Genomic DNA, 13,784 nt, shown 5'->3' with positions numbered 1-13,784 from the left:
GAGTGAGAACATATGGTAATTTTCTCTGACTGACTTATTTCACTTTAGCATTATATTCTCTAGCTCTAGCCATGTTGTTGCAAATGACAAGATTTCATTTTTAATGGCTGAATAATATTCCATTATATATACACACATATGTATTCCATTATATCAATACACATACATATATATATCTTCTGTCTTCTTTATCCATTTACCTATCAGTGGACTCTTGGGCTGTTTCCATAGTATGGCTATTATAAATAATTCTGCAATAAGCATAAGGGTGTATATTTTCCTTTGAATTAGTGTTTTTGCATTTTCTGAGTAAATACCCCGTAGTATGATTACTAAATCATAGGGTGGTTCTATTTTTAATTTTTTGAGGAAACTCCTTGCTGTTTTCCACAGTGGATGTACCAGTTTGCATTCCTACCAATAGTGCAAGAGGGTTTCTTTTTCTCCACATCCTCGCCAACACTTTTTTTCCTGTGTTTTTTATTTTAGCCATTCTGACAAGTGTGAGGTGATCTCATTGTAGTTTTGATTTGCATTTCCCTGGTAATGAATGATTTTGAGCATCTTTTCATGTGTCTGTTGGCCGTCTGTGTGTCTTCTTTGGAGAAATGTCTGTTCATGTCTTCTGTCCATTTTTTAATTGGAATTATTTGGTTTTTTGGTGTTAAGTTGTATCAGTTCTTTATATATTTTGGATACTAACCCTTTATTGGATATGCCCTTTGCAAATATCTTCTCCCATCCAGTAGGTTGTCTTTTAGTTTTGTTGATTGTTTCCTTTGCTGTGCAGAAACATTTTATTTTGATGTAGTCTCAATAGTCTCTTGCTTTTATTTTCCTTGCCTCAGGAGACATATCTAGAAAAATATTGCTATGGCCATTGTCAGAGATGTTATTGCATGTGTTCTTTTCAAGGATTTTTATGGTTTCAGGCCTCACATTTAGGTCTTTAATCCATTTTGAGTTTATTTTTGTGTACGGTGAAATAAAGTGGTTCAGTTTCATTCTTTCATAGGTAGCTGTCCAGTTTTCCCAACACCATTTGTTGAAGAGACTGTTTTTTTCCCATAGTATATTCAACAAGGGGCTACTTTAAATTAAAATTCTCATGTTGGGATTTTTTTGGACAATGCAGAAGTACATATATCTAAGTTCCAGAGCTTTGTACAGCGGCTTCAAAATCTCAAGAGAAATCTTTGTTTTCAAAACATACGCTATGTTTACCCAGAGGTGGGTTTTTTTTTTGCTATCTATCTCTGTTGGTTGTGTGTTCTTCCAATTCACACTTTTTCCTAGGGAAGTAGTCTTTTTTTTGTTTTGTTTTTAATGTTTATTTATTTTGAGAGAGAGGGAGGGGCAGGGTGAGAGGGAGAGAGAATCCCAAGCAGGCTCTGTGCTGTCAGCACGGAGCCTGATGTGGGGCTTGAACTCACGAACTGTGAGATCATGACCTGAGCCAAAATGAAGAGTTAGATGATTAACTGACTGAGCCATCCAGGCACCCCCATAGGAGAGTAGTCTTTTCTAAGATCTGATTTTGTACAAGATGGATTTCTTATCTTTCACTGGCCCAAGGGTAAGCCATCGTCCTCAAGTCCTGCACTTAAGCTCTAGAGCAGTGTTTCTCAAACTTTAATGTTGTATTGGAGGTCCTCAAGATCACTCACAGGTTTCATAATTTGTTAGAGCTCATTATGGCAAAAGGATCCAAAGCAAAATCAGCAAATGGAAAAACTACATTGGGTAAAGTTAGGAGAAACCAGGTACAAGCTTCTAGTATCTTCTGGTGAAGTCGTTCTCCCCAGCAGCAAATTATGAGAGCAAGTGAAATATTGTCCACCAGGGAGTTTGTTAGATACCCAGGGTTTTTTGAGGACTTGTCAAGTAGGCACCTTCTGCCTGGCAGGCAGCAACATTGCAGACCCACAGAAGGAAAGCAGGTATTCAGCATAAACCATATTGCTTGTGTAAACAGTTTAGGCCCAGTGAGCCACTCTTACCAGGTAGGGTGGTGGGAACCTTCCCCACATTTGTTTCCAGATGCCAGCCAAGGGCCAACTTTGGAAGGTCAGCAACCCTTTTAAAGGAAAAGCAGTCAGGCCTGCTAGGTTCACTTTTTTCTGTGTAAATGTACAAATGAAGCACCTAAGGATTTTGTTTCAATGAAGAGTCAGATTCAGTAGGTATAGGAGGGCCCAACATTCTGCATTTCTAACAGCATTCAGGTAGTACACGTGTCGGTAGTTCACAGATACACTTCAATAGCCAGGTAGTTGCTCTGAAGGCTAGAAGTCCTTCTTTTCATTTGTATTTTTATCCTAAACAACAAGTTTTTATTTTGAATAGTAGGATTTTTCTTTTTTTTCTGGGGTTAAATTCCCTGTGCTGACCAAAAGTAGTTATTTCTGGAGTAATATGGTTTATTTCTCGTTCAACTTTATCAAACTTGAGTAAAGAGAAAATTTATACATCAGTATTACCACAAATTTGTGTCGTTGGGAAGATGGAAAAAGTGATAGTGGCAGTAACTTGTAGAAAAGAGTGCAGGGTCTGGAATGTTGGTAGTATTAATTGTACAGTGCTACAGTCTCTTAGCCACAACTTTGAAAAGCCAGAAATTCTCAAAGTGAAAAGTATTTTCATTTTCATGAATAACTTGACCTGAGGAAACCTAACCTGACCTAAACTCATTTGACAACAAAACCTGACCAGAATTTGTATTATCTCAGCGTGTCTGCTCACATCTTTCACCTAAAAAATCCTACCGTGGGGGAGTAGGCAATGTTGCCTCTGACCTTTCGGGGGATAGTGCATCTCTGGTAAATACTACATTTTAAAATAAAAATATTTGAATTCCTAACTTTATCTGACCCCAGGTTTTCAAGTGAAACATTGTGGTCCTTTAGTGGAAATATGGAAAACAGATATCTCAAAAGCATTATCAGAATGCATAAATAAATATAAAAAGAATTAGCAGTTAGTAGATCATATTCAAACCTCCTGTTCATGCAAGATGTAACCAAAGAGATACAGTATACTGGTTTCATTTATAGTAGGTCAAAGCTTTGAAAGGTTAATTCAAAGAGACTTTGTAAATTTGCTTTTAGATTTTGATTATTGGTATTATGTAATTTTTTATGAATGTTCAAGTGCAATGTAGGGAAGAATAACAAGTAGAAAACTTGTAATTAGAGGACTTGTTTACACTTACACACATTAATTATGTATTTTATTTTTGGCTGATTAAAATGATCAGTTTTTAAACTTTTTTTTTTTTTAAGTTTACGTATTTATTTTGAGAGAGAGAGAGTGTATGTGGGCAGAGAGAGAATCCAAAGCAGGCTCCTCACGGTCACCGCAGAACCTGATATGGGACTTGAACTCATGAACCGTGAGATCATGACCTGAGCTGAAATCAGGAGTCTGACACTTTTTTTTTTTTAATGTTTTTATTAATTTATTTTTGAGACAGAGGCAAAGCATGAGCAGGGGAGGGACAGAGAGCAAAGGAGACACAGAATCTGAAGCAGGCTCCAGGGTCTGAGCTAACAGCACAGAGCCCGACGCAGGGCTCGAACCCACAGGTGGTGAGATCATGACCTGAGCTGAAGTCAGACGCTCAACCGACTGAGCCACCCAGGCACCCCAGGAGTCTGACACTTAACCAACTGAGCCACCAAGGCCCCCTAAAATTATCATTCATCAATGTTGATGAAAAGGTTAATTTTTCATGTGTTTCTTTTCATGCATGGGACTCCAGATTAGCCAGTATGTTTTTGTTTTCATAATTTTAGGTGAGTTGTGTCTTGTTTGGTGTATAGAAATGATTTTACTTAACCATAAAAACATACTGCTAAATATGGCAATATCTGCAAATCACTGATTCAGAACTTAGTAGTATATGAAAACAGGAGTCTGTTGGGAGATAGTCTATATAAGATGCTTAAGATACATACACTTAAGATATTTGGTAACTACCTGGGTATAACTTCCTAGTTAAGACTATTACTGTTAACTGAAAAAGGAAATTTGGGGAAGTTTTTTGTTTTTTCTTTTTTGATGTTTAAATTAATTTGATTATTGGACATAATGAATTTGAGGTAGACAGACCACCAGAGACTGAGCTATGGTGCTGTATTTGAAGATGAAATCTAGAATTGAAATTTTGGGGCATTGTTTACTTAAAAAATGAAAACTGAGCACTGGGTGTTGTATGAAACCAATTTGACAATAAATTTCATATTAAGTAAAAAATGAAAACTGAGTTTGTTATAGTTAGGGAGACGATGAAAAGAGAAACCAGAGGGCAAAGGATACAACTTTAGGTCATGTTAAAGGATATGAAGCAGGAGGAAGAATACAGACAAAGGGACACACAAGGAACAGTGAGAAATAGTTATGAAGGAGGGCCAAGACAGTATAATTATAGAAACCAAGGGACAGAAAGTAGATTTGGCTATCATATTGGCCAGTACTGTAATGGAAAAGTCAAGGAGTTTGAAGAGCTGAGAAAAAACCCTTGCATTAGGGCAAGTAGTAAACTTGAGAACAACTTTTAGTGGAACACTGACCTAGATTGATGATGTTTAGGAGATGATGAGGTAAGAATAAATTAACTTGAAGTTCAGAGATATGTTAAAAGAAGTTATGTTACTTCAAAAATGGAAGAGTGGCAGAAGCATGTTTTGTTTTGTTTGAAGATAGGTTAAAAGAGTTAGTGAAAGAGATGAATGAGAAATAGTAACTAATGGTAGAAATACTAGAATGAGATAAAATGGAGAATCAGGAATACAAATGGAAATGTTAGGTAATAACACTGCAATAGATTTCTAACCCACACTAAAATGTCCTGCAGCCAAAGTGAATTTTTACCCTTTTGCTCCTTTATCAGTTTCTGAGAGTGAAGAAGCCCTTCATTACATTCATAGAAGCCACCTGTCAGACAATTGCTCTGAACTATAAATAGTCATGTTTTGTAGAGAAAAATAGAAACATGAAAGTAGCCGTACAAGCAAAATGTACAACTAACTTCTAAATAATTCTAACAGGCTGGGTGTATATCACAATTAATTGTCTACTCCTTAGGCCCAGCTGTTCTATTCTTTTACAGGCTTATTTACATAGTGAATTGTTTCAAAGACAAACAGGATCTTTCTCATATAATAAAAGATTTCCTCATTAGGGTACTGTGGAAATCTAATAATTTTACAAATATCTTTGTAAATATAGTAAATTAAGACATAGAAATTACAGTACAACATCCAGTGATTGTATTTTTAATATAGTTATTGCTTTTAGTTTTACTATCTTAGAAAATGCTCTATTGCAGACAGTATTTTTCATATTTTTCTGATAAAAAAATGACATTAAAGTAAATGTCACGACAGAAATCTTTGAATGACAGCCACTTCTGTAGACTGGTGAATGTCTTCTGTGCATGGTATATACTTGTGTATACTTTGTACTTGTGCACAAAGTAAAGTGCTTTGGGAATATGGTTACAGTTCTCTTCCACACATACCTCATTACTGTGTTATAAACCCAAGTATTCCACTGATGTGGAATTTTATTGTGAGGAAGGGAAAGAGATGAACTCTAAGAAAGCACATCATGCTTTTTTTTTTTTCTTTTCCATGTCAAGCAGCCTTTCTCTTTTTTTTTTTTTTTTTTTTTTTTTTTTACCTCAAACACCTGAATCGTCTTTACGGGAAAATCTTTATAAATTCACAAATCATTTACCATGTAAAAATAGATAATGATGGAATGATTAGAGGACTATTAGGGAAGGTAAATAGTTAGGCTTTAGATGTTTATCCAACTATTGCATCCCAGAGCGTGATTTCTAACACTGCCATGAATATAAATACAGTGTTTGGAAGTGTGGGGAGAAGAGCAGAGGAGAACCAGGAAGGTGATTTTTTCTGAAGGGAGAGAACAGGCTTGAATATCTACCTTTTTCTTTGTTTTTGTATTCCTAGGCAATGTCATTTAAAACATTTGTATTTGACAAATTTGGGCAAAAAAGATAGTTACCTTGTCAATTGTATTAAATAGATTCTTACAGATTCCTCTTCAGAGCAATAGCAAGATATTTTGGTTAGGTTAAAGGGAATAACTTCCTTTTTTTTTTTTTTTTTTTTGTCCTCAGAGTTGTAAAATAGCTATGTTTTAAAGCAACATGATCTTCTTTATTTGTTCCTCTTTTACAAACATCTGTACTCTAGCTGTTGCTACAGTTAATCATAAGATAGTATTACCTTGTAAATTCTTGCATTTTAATATTCACAGTTCTGACATGAGGACTTCTTTTGTTATAAATGGCAGATTGTGAAAAATCAAGGTAACAAATTCCTGTTTACTGTTAATGGAGAATAAATGTAGTCTGTGATATCTGATAATGTAACAAATCTGTTTTTTGTTTTTATTTTTATTTTCATTTTTTAACTGTGTTAAATTATACTGAGAGAGAATAGATACATTACGTGTGTATTGCTCAGTGAATTTTCACAGATTGACACACTTGTGAAACTAGTACGTAGATCAAGAAACAGAGCTTGGTATATTTTAAAGTTTTTATGAATTTTTTTCTGAACAGTATATTCAGTAATTTTTTCAAAGTGGTTACTAGTGTGTCAACCATTGTTCTAGGTGTTAGGATGACACAGTGGTGAACTAAAGCAGACTTAGAGTGTGGGAAGATAAGTATCAGTCAGATAAATAAATGTGTAATTACAAACTGCTATGTATACTGAACAGACATTATCCTATAAAAGGCAGTATAATGACTGTAGAGTGATTGTATGTACACTGTGGAATAAGGGCAGACATTAGATTGCTTAGGTTCAAATTCTATTGTCAGTTCTGGTATTTATGTAACTTGAGGCAACTACTGTCTCTTTAAGACTCATTTCTTACCGTGAAGACGTTATAATAGTAACCTACCTTATCTGATTGGTGTGGACATTAAAAGAGATTATTCATATAAAAATATAGTATGATATTGCATGTTCTCTATATGTATTAGTAATTTGTTTTGTCTCGGGGGGGTGTTGTTTGTTTCATATTGTAATATTCTTATTTGAAAATGATACAGAAGCATATTTCATAAAGTAGCTTTTTATCTCTTAGAGTTCAGATCAAATAATCCAAAAGGTATCAGAATCGAGTCACATCAGTCTTTCTAGCCTGTTGTAGTGTGTATAAGGATCATTGGGATACCTCTTGTAAATGCACATTACTGTGGGTCCCTTTCTAGGCATACTTGGCTCTGGAATCAGTGTTTCCTATTATAACTCATGTATTTCTTAGAACACAAGTTTGAAAACCATTGGCCTGTAAGTCTCTTTTGTATGCAGGCCAAATAGCCAGTTATTTTGCTTCATCATTTTAACATACAACATTATGAGGTATTTTTTGTTGTTGTTGCTTGCTTTTGGTGCATACACTTATTACTACAAATGGTAAAAAATTATTCCCTAAATCTGCACTTGCTCTAGGATTTTCTAGGTTACCCACTTGAGAAACCTGGATTTATTCTTAGCTCCTTCCTCTACCTTTCCTCCTGTCTCTAATCCTCTACCTTTCTGACCATCTGATTCATTACTGATGAAGTTTCTTGCATGGAAGAATTTGTAACCTCTCTTTATACTTGCCTTTCTCCTTCCTGCAGTCTGTTTCCCAAAGTTGTCTTTCTAAAACACAGAGCTGATATGCCATCTACTTGCATAAGTGTTTTTCTTAGTAAATACCCTTTGTCCAAAGGTATCTAAGTTTCTTAGTATATTTCAACAGGCCATTGTAATGCATCTTCACTTTCCCTTATTCTTCCCGATCATCTTGTTTTCTGGGAGTATAGAATTTCTTGCTGTTCCTTGAGGAAAATAGCACTTCTTCATGTTTCCATGTTGTTCACATACTACTTTAAAAAATTTTTTTTAATGTTTTTATTTCTTTTTTTTTTTTTTTTAATTTTTTTTCAACGTTTTTTATTTATTTTTGGGACAGAGAGAGACAGAGCATGAACGGGGAGGGGCAGAGAGAGAGGGAGACACAAAATCTGAAGCAGGCTCCAGGCTCTGAGCTGTCAACACAGAGCCTGACACAGGGCTCGAACTCACGGACTGTGGGATCATGACCTGAGCTGAAGTCAGATGCCCAACTGACTGAGCCACCCAGGCACCCCTCACATACTACTTTTTGCCATCCGTCTGCCTTTTTCAGTCTTTCTTTCAACCAGTGTTTATTGAAAACCCACCATGTGTCTGGGATTGTGTCAGAGGCCAGGGTTGCATGTGTGAAAAAGATAAGTTTCCTGTCCTCACTTGTCTCACCGTCTAGTGAAGTCTGTCAGGCACCCTTCTTTTGTTCCCATAATATTTATTACCAACCTCTGTGTTATATTACTTTATTTTCTCATTTAATTTTGGTCTCTAGGGCTGAGACCATATCTTATATCTTATGTTTATTAATATTCCTCACCCAGCAGTTGGCACAGTATATGGCATATAGTGATCACTGAAATGTACAATTGAATGAAACTTAGAAATCTACATACAGAACTACTTCCAGGATAGGTCAAAGCTATGCTTTATGGAATACATTTATATTTTTAATTATGTAAGTAATAAAATGGCTAAATGTAATCTAAAGGAGAAGCCTGTGCTCCTGCTATATTATTCCCATTATATAATCTTAATATTAGAATTTTTTTTCTTTGGGAACTTTTGGAAGAATAGCCTATTATTTAAAGTTTAACTTAAAAATAATTTAAGCGATTTATATTAATTTTATTTATAGTTTATTCAAAGAATGATTTGAAATAAAGCCTGTAGAATATATAATTCTAATTATTAAGATTATATATTCATATATCTTTTAATAGAAGTTCTGTTCAAATGAATCATTTGACACTTTCTAGCCGACTTTTTCATGTTCTATACCTTAATCAATCCTGGCCTATATCTTACAGTTATAACATGCTTGTAATAAATCAATTAAACATGTAAGAAACCAACAAAAACATGGTTTTTGTTCCTAACATTATAAATCAATCACATCAGTGAACTGGTAGATGTCATGTATTTAATTTATCAAGTCAATGGTAGCAATGATAACCTTCAACAAGAACCTCCCTTCTCCTTCAATAATATATAAATCTTTTCCCCTTGAAATCATTCAAAATGAGCAATTCTTTTTGGAATTATAGGAAGGAAGATGTATTTTTGAATAAATAGGAAGAGAAAAGTGTGAGGTGAGGTAACTTGACAATCCAGAATTGAAGTGGAGGGAAAGAGATCTGAATCCCTGGGCCATTGGGAAGACCATCTCAGAATGTTACAGCAGAAGTCACCTTTGCTTTTCCTGCCATCACGATACAAGTAGGACACCGGAATAAGAACCCAACAAAACTATTCTACTCTCTTGGAAAGAGAAATAGAGGACAGATCTAGTTGTAAGGAAATCCTATTAACAATAGTTGAAGTTTAGAATTACAGTAATCATATCATTTATAATATAACATAGGATCCTTTACAGAGTGAAAGGAGGTTATAGTAGAACAATAGGTGTAAATTGGAAGCCAGACAGATCAGATATAGATAGGCTGCCGTAACTGCTGCGATAGTGGTATGAAGAATGTGTCATGGGAACATAAAGAAGGGAGCTTTAGGTTAGGGAAAACCTTTATACGCCTGAGCCAGACTTTGAGAGGGAGAAGGATTTTTCCCCAAGTTGGGTAGACAAAGGCCAGTCCAGGCCAGGCTAAAGAAACCTAGTGTCATCTTGCTGACCACTGTACTCCTGCCTCTGTCCAGATCATTCCCTTTCAAGAGGTGCTTCGTGTCTATCATACTTGTAAAATAGCCCTAAGTGAAAACTTTCAGTTTTTAGTATGATAAACTTGACAGTTAAGATTATAATTAAACTGATTTATTGGCAGTAGTAATTGATAGATTTTCCTTGCACATCTCTACTACAGTTTTTATATTCAAAATATGTCAGTGATTAGAAGATTATTATCTGCTACAGAGAGGAAATATGATTGTTTTCAGTATGTGAAAGACAGTAGTACTTGTTTTGCATTCCATACGGTTATACCAGAACAAATGATGAAAGTTCGAAAGGGGCATATTTTGTCATTGGTATAAGAAAAAGTATCCAAAGGTTCAGCAGGCTCTTTTGGAAAGTTCTGAGTTCCTCTGCAGTACAGGTAAAAGGAAGGTCCTTTTCCCAGGATGCTCTTAGCAGAATATATCCTTTCCCTACTAAATTCTATCTCTTTGATATTAATAATTGTTAGAGTTACAGGAAATGTTAGAGAACTTGAAGCAGTTCTTCCTCAACTTTTGGACCTGTGGGTAGGGGTGAGAAGATATACTCCCAGTGTCTTGGCTAGTGGAGGGGGACAGATTTGCCTTTGGCTTTTGCAAAGGTAATACCAACTATACTAATTCCCATTATTTTTAATCATTATGTCTGCTTTCAATAATCATAGATAATAAAGATATTAAGTACATAAAAGATTCATATAGTCATGTTTAATTTTGTTATATTAAATTCTTATGCACCTAACTTTTCTAGCTAGTTGCTTATTAGCATTTTTCATGTGTATTCACAAATCACAGAGAATATTGTTTTACTCTGCTCCCACTTCTAATTCCTGTTTGATATTTTCTTTTTTATAATTTTTTTTAATGTTTATTTCTGAGACAGAGAGAGATAGAGCATGAGTGGGGGAGGGACAGAGAGAGGGAGACACAGAATCCAAAGCAGGCTCCAGGCTCTGAGCTGTCAGCACAGAGCCCGATGTGGGGCTCGAACTCACCAACCGTGAGATCATGACCTGAGCCGAAGTCGGTTGCTCAACCGATTGAGCCACCCAGTCGCCCCGTTTGATATTTTCAAGAAGGCAAATAAAATAAGTTTCCACTTTAAAAATGAGCAAATCTTGGATCATAAAATTAATGCTCTAAAACATAAAACAAAAGTTCGTTAATTTAGACACGCTAATGTGCAAGTTAAACATTTGCTTGGGCTAACTGCATAATTTTCGTATGACCCATAAAAATTGTTTTTAGTGAAAAAATAGTAACTTTCAGTTATAGTTGCTATGTTTCTTAAGTGTTTGTTATGGGCTAGACACTGCTAAGCACCTCACTTCTTGTAACAATGCTTTCAAGGTAGGTAATTAGTATTTTCACTATACATAGGAAAAAATGGATGCCCATGAGATTAAGTAATTTAGCCTACATGGTTTGTAGGTGAATAAACTGGAGTTGAATCTAGTTCTTTTTTATTCCATAGTTGTTCTTTACCCAAATAGCTGGATGCCAGTAGTTTTTGTCATTAATTTACTGTGCATTTGAACCTAAATTTATTTAAAAATTTTTAATTTAATTTTATTTATTTATTTTTAAGTTTATTTGTTTTTGAGAGAGAGAGAGTGTGTGTGTGAGCTGAAGAGGGGTAGAGAGAGAGGGAGACACAGAATCTGAAGCAGGGTCTAGGCTCTGAGCTGTCAGCACAGAGCCCGACGCGGGGCTTGAACCCACGGACCGTGAGATCATGACCTGAGCCAAAGTTGGACGCTTAACTGACTGAGCCACACAGGCGCCCCTATTTAAATTTTTTTAGTGTTTATTTTTTTGAGAGGGAGAGAGAGTGTGAGCGGGGGCGGGAGGGGGGAGGGGCAGAGAGAGAGAGAGGGAGACACAGAATCCCAAGCAGGCTCCAGGCTCTCAGCTGTCAGCGCAGAGCCCCACGTGGGGCTGAAACCCACCAACCACAAGATCGTGATCTGAGCAAGTCAACACTTAACCAGCTGAGCCACCCAGGTGCCCCAAACCTAAATTAAAAATAAGTTTTATGTTGTGTATTTACTGACAGGTAAAGATATATGTATATAAAGTTTATTGCAGCATGTTTCAAAGTAAATATTGAAAACACTTAAAAATAAATGCATGTTTATTCACACGTAAATACATATACATTTGTGCATGTACATACATGTGTACCTGTATGGAGAATTGAACTGGAAGGGAATGATTGTGTATATACCTGTCGGTAGATATATAGATATAGGTAAAAGATTTGTTTATTGTTTTTCTGTATATATGTATCTCTATGTATATGGGTTTATATAATACTAAATTGCTGGATACTTAGAGTTGAATGCAGTCATTTCATTACCTCCAGAGAGATTTGTCAGGAACACTCATAAGACTTACCAGTTACACAATAAGAGGAAAAGAGCCACTGTAATTCTACTAATTTTTTTTTTTTTTTTTTTTTTTTTTTTTTTTTTTTTTTTTTTTTATGTTTTGCTTCCTTGCTTTTGAATGGTTTGTCATCATAGTCAGCTAGCCACATTTTTTTCCCCCTTACACTGCTGTGGGTTTCCTAAACATCAAGGCTTCTGGGAATATACTAGTAAATTATCTCACTTGTTCTTTATACTTCTCACATAGCACTGTTATCAGTAGGTAGTTTTGGAGAAGTTAAATTGGAAACATTAAGTGGGAGTAGGAATAAATAAAAAGAGGTAAACTCCTTAAATTTCTTTTTGCTTCTTCTCCATCTTCCCCAGTCCCCAATAAAGCAACACATTGATCTCAGCTTGCTCATTATTCTTTCTAGTGTTAAGTTCTGACTATCTAGCACAGGAGTTGCCAAATTACAGCACCAAATTATGTGAGCCAAGTTCGCTTTATTGAAATAAACACATTCATTCATTCATGTATTTTCTACAATTGCTTTCTTGGTACAACAGCAGAGTTGAGTAGTTGCAACAGAGACTTTATGGCCTGCAAAGTTTAAAATACTGTCTGGATCTTTACAGAAAAAGTTTGCAGATTCCTGATCTGGCAGGTAAGGAAGAAACCAGGGATTTCTCATTTAATTTCTGGGGGGAACTTTAACTTGATATTTTTCCTTCCCGTTCCCCTTCCCTGTCCTCCTCTTCCTCCTCCTCCTTCTAATTTTAGAGAGAGAGATGCAGTGAGCTGGGGAGAGGGGCAGAGGGGGAAAGAGAGAGAGAGAGAATATTTTAAGCAAGCTCCACGCTCAGCCTGACAGGGGGCTTGATCCCAAATCCCTGGGATCACAACCTGAGTGAAAATCAAGAGTTGGACAGACGTTCAACCACCTGGGCCACCCAGGTGCCCCTAACCTGATCTTTATGAGAACGTTCTAGCACATGACATTACATGGTATTTTATCTGAAATGCCCCAAAACTATTTTGAATTGGTTTGGGAAGTAGCATAGTATCTGGGAGGAAACAGCTTCTGTTTTTCAGCAAATATGTTATGAAGAAACTTTGAAAGTTGTCTGCAGTTGGGGTTCCTGGGAATTAATTATGTAAAAGAAAGCAGTGAGGAAGGAGAAAGGCTAGTTCATTTTGATCTGTAATGTCTATATTATTAGTGTGTTAGGTTCATTTTATATCATTATTTATATCATTATTCATTTGGTAAACATTTGATCCAGTGTTGACTTGTCACCACCTGTCAATTTTTACATTGCGTGCATGGAGATTTTTTTTGTTGCTGTTGTCAGTTTTCATTAAAAAGGGATCGCTCTTCCTCACGGATGTATTTTCACTACCTAAAATAGTACTTGACTGTAATAGATGTTTAAATAATATTTGTTGAATGAATGAACTCAGATAAGAGATTCTATTTTTGTAGCCAGATTGTGGTTTTTGAAAAATGTTTCCGGTTTGTACCTAGAAAATAGGTAATAATTAGAAATCCACAAGCTTTTGTGAAGAACGTATCTTTCCAGATTG

The 13,784-nt window shown here is 35.7% G+C and overlaps 1 protein-coding gene across 7 annotated transcripts in view; it reads left to right on the top strand.

Annotated features, from left to right (window-relative positions):
- Positions 1-13,784, top strand: part of RICTOR (RPTOR independent companion of MTOR complex 2) — a 122,947-nt gene that overhangs the window by 23,048 nt on the left and 86,115 nt on the right. The window contains exon 1 of one of the 7 annotated variants that reach the window (XM_086677497.1): positions 12,341-12,864. The exons of the other annotated variants lie outside the window; for them this stretch is intronic. The gene's annotated coding sequence lies outside the window, so the exon portion shown is untranslated. Of the gene's footprint in view, positions 1-12,340; positions 12,865-13,784 lie in introns of those variants that run through there. 7 annotated transcript variants of the gene reach the window in all.

This window comes from Puma concolor, chromosome A1 (assembly GCF_028749965.1).
Source record: "Puma concolor isolate L17-30 chromosome A1, mPumCon1.1.hap2, whole genome shotgun sequence".
Classification (NCBI taxonomy): domain Eukaryota; kingdom Metazoa; phylum Chordata; class Mammalia; order Carnivora; family Felidae; genus Puma; species Puma concolor.
Note: the sequence above shows the minus strand (reverse complement) of the source record. Positions and strands in the feature narration are given on the sequence as shown.